Below are 6,000 nucleotides of genomic sequence, written 5' to 3' on the forward strand. Positions count from 1 at the left end.
TTTGCTTCCTTAGAAGCTATAAACAAAGCATAAACAACAATCTTATAAACTTACAGAGATGGAAGACATTAGTAAACAAAATTTACAAAAATGGTTTCTAAATAAAACCTCCCCTCCTTTATTTATTTTTTTTAAGTTTCATTTTAAATTACAACCACAATTCTCCCTTCCACCCCTCCTCCTGCTCCCTTTTACCTGCCTTGCAGCACACTTCCCATCCACTCCTCTCAATGGGTAAGGGCTATGATGGGGAGTCAACAAAGTCTGGCATGTTAAGTTGGAGAAGGATTAAACCCCGCCCTGTGCATTAAAGTTGAGCATGGCATTCCACCAAGGGAATGGACTCCAACAAGCTAGTTCATACACCAGTGATAGATCCTGGTTCTACTGCCAGAGGTTCGTCAGATAGTCCTAGATTCACCACTGCCTCCCACATACAGAGGGTTTAGGTGGGTCCTGTGGAGACTCCACAGCTATTGATATAGTGTTCATGAGTTTGTACGAGCTTGGTTCATGTATATCTGTAGATTTCGCCATCATGATCTTGACCTCCCTTGCTTCCTCCTCCCTCTCTTCTACTGGACTCCTGGAGCTCAACCTGGTGTGTGGTTGTGAATCTCTACACTGGTTCCAGCAGTTATTGGAGGAAGGCTTTCTGATGATAGTAGTGGTATTCACCAATCTGATTACAGGGGAAGGCCAGTTCAGACACCCTCACACTGATTGCTAGGTGACGTAGCTGGGGTCATCCTTGTGGATTCTTGGAAATTTCCCTTGTACCAGGTTTTTTCCTAAAACCATAGTGGTTCTTTCTATCAAAGTATCTCATTGCTCTCCCACACCGTCCCTCTCACCTTCCCCTGACCATCCTATTCTCTCATGTTTTTAACCCCCTTCTGCTCCCCTTCACCACCCCCTCTTGGTCCCCAGTATACCCAGAATGATCCATGTGTCCCTCTTAGGGTCCTCCTTGCTACCTAGCTTCTCTGGAACTGGATTGTAGTCTGGTTATCCTTCGCTTTACGTCTAACATCTACTTATGATGAGTACTTTATGTGTTTGTCTTTCCAAGTCTGGGTTAACTCACTCAAGATGATTTTATTCTAGTTCCAACCATTTGCCTGAAAATTCCATGATGTCATTAAAACTTCCCCTTTTTAAGCTGATGCATAAACTATCAACATCTATTTTTATGAACAATTTTTCCAAAGGTTCAGATTCTGTATCTTTTATAATATATTTTGGAATAAACATGGAAAAATAGCCAAATCTCCTTAAGTAGATGCATAAGTAGATACATAAACTCTTATAGCCACAGAGAAGGAACACAATGATGAACTTTGAATTTTGCATCCAGTTGATAATGTGCACATCAAAGTCAGTGCAAGGCTGACATTTATACACTTGCTATTCTTGTGTAGATAAATGAAGTTATTCTCAATATCCCAATAAGAACATCACAGAAAGATTTAAAAGATCCTAAATCAAAACTTGTGAAACTGTAGGGAGAAAATATAGGCATGTTTAAAATATAAACTAAACAGAATTTCTTAAACAAAACACAAATCTCAAATCCATAACTGGAAATATTAAAACAGTTTATTTCTTCCTATTTTAAATTATATTATAAGAAAGCATAAATTTAAAAGTCAAATAGATCAAGAGAAATCATTTACATGTAAATAACAGAAAATTCATATGCAGAATATTTTAATACCCTATATATCTTTTGCGCAGGCACAGGAGTAAAGAATGAGCAAAGGACATAAATAATTGACTCCACACACATGACCAAGAACCCTGGAAAACCACAGTTACCTCAGAAATAATGAATGAAATGAAGTAAATAACGATGTACAGCTTTCCTCAGTCACCTACTGGGGCATGAAGAGAAGTCTCATATTCAAAATTTGTTAGAGAGAAGTAATAAATAACATTGAGTGGAAAATTAAACTAAAGCCTAAGCATGGTGACACATGCCTTTAATCCTAGTGCTTGGGAAGCAGGGAGAGGTAGATCTCTAAAAGTTTCACATCAGCCTGGGCTGTAAAGTGAGAGTCTTTCTCAAGAAACAAACAGCAAAACAAGACACTAAAAATAAATAAATGATAAAATTAAAAATACAAAATCAATCTGTTATGGAGCTGGAGAGGTGGGTGAGTGGTTAAGAGAACTGACTGCTCTCCCAGAGGACATGAGTTCAATTCCCATCGCTGATGCCTGGTGGCTTGCGTCTGCCTGCTTCCAGGAATTCAGTGTTACACACAAATAGCTGAAATTCATGTATGTGTAGATGAAAATTAAAATGAGCCTTTAAAAACTTAAAAACATATCATAACTCTTTAGCAAAACATTTTTATTATAGTACAGTAAAAGATCCTAAAGACAACTATACACATCTAATAGAGGGCTAATATCCAAAATATATAAAGAGCTCAAAAAACTGCATATCATGAAAGCAAATAATCCAGTTTAAAAATAGGATATTGATCTAAATAGAGAATTCACAATAGTAAAACTCAAATAACTGAGAAAAACACAATGAAATGCTTAACATCCTTAGCCATCAGGGAAATGAAAATCAACATTACTTTGAGATTTCGTGTTACACCAGTCAGAATGGCAAAGAACAACCAAACTAGAGACAGCTCATGCTGACAAGGATGTGGAGTAAGAGGAACACTCATCCATTGCTTATGGATGCAAACTCATATAGCCATTATGAGAATCACTGCGGCAGCTCCTCAGGAAGATAAGAATTGATATTCCTCAGAGTTCAGTTATATGGGCATAAACCCAAAGGATGCTTCATCCTACCACAGAAACACTTCCTCAACTATGTTCATTGCTGCTCTATTCATAATAGTTAGAAATTGGAATCAATGTTGATGCCTTTCAACAAAAGAATAAGGAAAATAAGGAACATTTACAGAATGGTGTATTATTCAGCTATTGAAAAAGAAAATCACATCATTAAATTTGCAGAATGGATGGAACTAGAAAAAAATAATCCTGAGTGAGTCATCCCAAATTCAGGAAGAAAAATATGGGATGTACTCACTTATAAGTGGATATTACCTCTTATAATATCTGGCTATGGGTCTCTGTTCTAATCTGTTGTAGGAGGAAACTTCTCTGATGATGGCTGAACAAGGCACGGATCTATTAATATAGCAGAATATCACTAGGAATCATTTTGTCACTACATATTTTTTTTCTGTTCTATAGCAGGATTCTTTTGTTTTACTCTAGGTCCATGGGCTTTCTGATCTCAAGTTCTTGGTTACCCAAACAGTGTTGAGTATAGGTTTCATCTTCTGGAGTGGGCCTTAAAAATCAGTTCTTGGTTGGTTACTTCCACAAGCTTTGTGTCACCATTATCCTAGCATATCTTACAGGTTGTACACTATTGTAGATAAAGACAGCCAGACGGAATTCTGTCTCCCTCAGTACTGGGCAATTTCATTTCATTTAGATTGCCTTCCTATATGCATATATTTTAGAAAGTTTCTACCATATTAGGTTCCCATATTACCACCCAAGCATCCCTTAATTTTAGCTATCTCTTGCTATGTTCTAATTTTCAATCTACTCTCTCCCCATCTATATTTGATTATTCTATTTCATACAACCCCTCCACCAATATCTATTTTAAAAAAAACAGCGCCCCACGAATCAATGTGATCAAAGCTCATATAAACTCAGACACTGAAGCACCATATACAGGGTCTGTACCAGTCTGCACCAGGAACTTTGCATATAAATATGGCTTCCAGTTTAGTGTTTTTATGGTATTCCTTAGTGTGCTTACAAGTAGATTTCTGATTCTTGTGATTTCTCTTGGACTTTTTTTTTAAAAAAAAACTTCTATACATTGATACATAGGATTACATGAAATGGGTGGATCACTGGAATGAGTGAAGGAATAAAAAGAAAAATGAAGAAAAAGAAAATGAAAGAAAATTTATTTTTTCATGTATTTGTTGTTATGAGCAAAAGGTAACACAATAAATGACAGTGTAAGAACAGTTACATATGAGGCAGAAAGTCTGTAAGAGCCACAGCAAGAGGATGACTATAAGAAAATAGTCTGATTCACCCTTGGGTAAAATCAAGCATAGTGTTTCAAAGTTAAGAAAAAAGATGTCAGATGTCTGTAATAAATGAAGTACCATATCCTTATTTTATGGTTGGAAAAAAGTAAGTAAAGTACTGTCTTACTTGGTACAGCAATCTGCATTCTTAACTTACCTGTGATGGTATTGATGCCTCTCTATGGTGACTTCTGCCTTCACAGATGTAAATCTGCCTGTGTTTTTAATGCAGGCTGTTTTTGGCATGAAAAAAAATGTAAGCACACTAGCAAAAAAGCAGACACTAGCAAAAAGAATTCGTTCAAATTTGGAAATTCAAAAGGATCTCTTTAAACAGTCACTGAATCACACCGCATAGACTGACACATCTCTACCGAAGTGTACAGGACAATTAGCTAACTGCATTCAAACTGGAACAAACTAATTAAGTTCTATTCAGTACCAAGAGTCTAAAGTTTAGTTTAAATTTGAACTGTCAATATTTATACAGCAGTGTAGTTCCTTTGTGTGCCAAGTGAGCTCATGAAAACGAAGAACAAAGTAACTTTGAACAAGATCCAAATTATCTTATATATATTTTCTAGTCTCTCTGTGTGTGAGCATATGTGTGTGTGCTCATTTATCACATGTGTCTATTGTTTGTGTGTGTGTGTGTGTGAGAGAGAGAGAGAGAGAGAGAGAGAGAGAAAGAAAGAAAGAAAGAAAGAAAGAAAGAAAGAAAGAAAGAAAGAAAGAAAGAAAGAAAGAATTATGCATGAACCAGTGTGTACATATATGTGGAGGTCAAGGGTCAGAGGAATCATTCCTCAGAAGCCATCCACACTGATTTTTAAGGCAGGGCTTCTCATTAGACATGGAGTAACCAGTTAAGCTAATGAGTAGCAGAGATCCACCAATGTCTTACTTTTCAGTGCTGTGATTATAATCACAAACCACCACACTTTCTGTCCTGGGGATTGAATTTAGGTCTTCATACAACAGAGCAACAGTTGACCAGGCTATCTTCAGGCTATCCTCAAAATGTAGACTTACATGTTTCCCCCACATTCTTCTTTGTACACTGTTATTACTGTGGTCATGAATATCTCCTGAGATGTTTAGTTAGATATCCATACAACAACCACAAGTCAAAGTTTGTTTTCATTACAAAATAACAGCAGTACAGTTTAAGCTTAGCCTTATACAAAGTTTGCTTCAGCAGTTTCAATCCTCTCTTTTATTGAATATATTTTCTAAGATAAATTACAGATCAATTAAGTTTCATTTTGCAATGATCTTTCCATTATAAATATTTCTGCATTCTATTTATATTTCCAGTTTTAATCATTGGTCAGATCAATTATTACATCTTAAGTTTCAAAATTGCGTTTTCTATGAATGACCACATTTCTGTACAAAAAGTCTTATTTTAATTTTAAATTTGGTATCTGAGATGAAAAATATAATTTTGTTTCATAATATATAGATTGGCTCTTGAGTCAAAATATAAATTCTCCTGAACACATGAGCATATATTCTCAACACCCACTTTTGTGCATAAAATTCTTTTACTCTTTTTAGAAACTTAAATATCATTCACACATATCTTTCTGATGTGATGTTCACTAAGAAATGCTGGTGTGTTGATTCAAACAAATCTGCCATCTAGTCTCAGTTACCTTGCCTCCTGTTGACCTACCGAGTATGAAGCAAGCCCTAAAAGTCTCAGTCCAGCTCCACATATATGAGAAGATTCAGTTACTAAATGTGTCTCAGATAGTTCCCTAGTTTAGTGCTTGTGGCAGACGGTAGAGTTATTAGAAAAACCCACATAAAGAAGAGAAAATAGGACTGGCCCTATTTATTTCCGACACACACTTTAATGTTCTAGATACCATTAGATAGATTAAAAGGGCAAATGATTAAC

At 35.9% G+C, this 6,000-nt stretch overlaps 1 long non-coding RNA gene across 2 annotated transcripts in view; it reads right to left on the bottom strand.

Annotated features, from left to right (window-relative positions):
• LOC126487488 (uncharacterized) overlaps window positions 1-4,452 on the bottom strand; it is a 28,821-nt gene extending 24,369 nt beyond the window's left edge. For both annotated transcript variants that reach the window (XR_007588405.1, XR_007588406.1), the window contains exon 1: window positions 4,252-4,452. This is a non-coding gene — a long non-coding RNA (uncharacterized lncRNA). The remainder of the gene's footprint in view (window positions 1-4,251) is intronic.
• Window positions 4,453-6,000: the final 1,548 nt, after the last annotated feature.

Source organism: Alexandromys fortis, unplaced genomic scaffold (genome assembly GCF_014885135.2).
Source record: "Alexandromys fortis isolate MF-2015 unplaced genomic scaffold, M_Fortis_MF-2015_v1.1 scaffold_179, whole genome shotgun sequence".
In the NCBI taxonomy this organism is placed as follows: domain Eukaryota; kingdom Metazoa; phylum Chordata; class Mammalia; order Rodentia; family Cricetidae; genus Alexandromys; species Alexandromys fortis.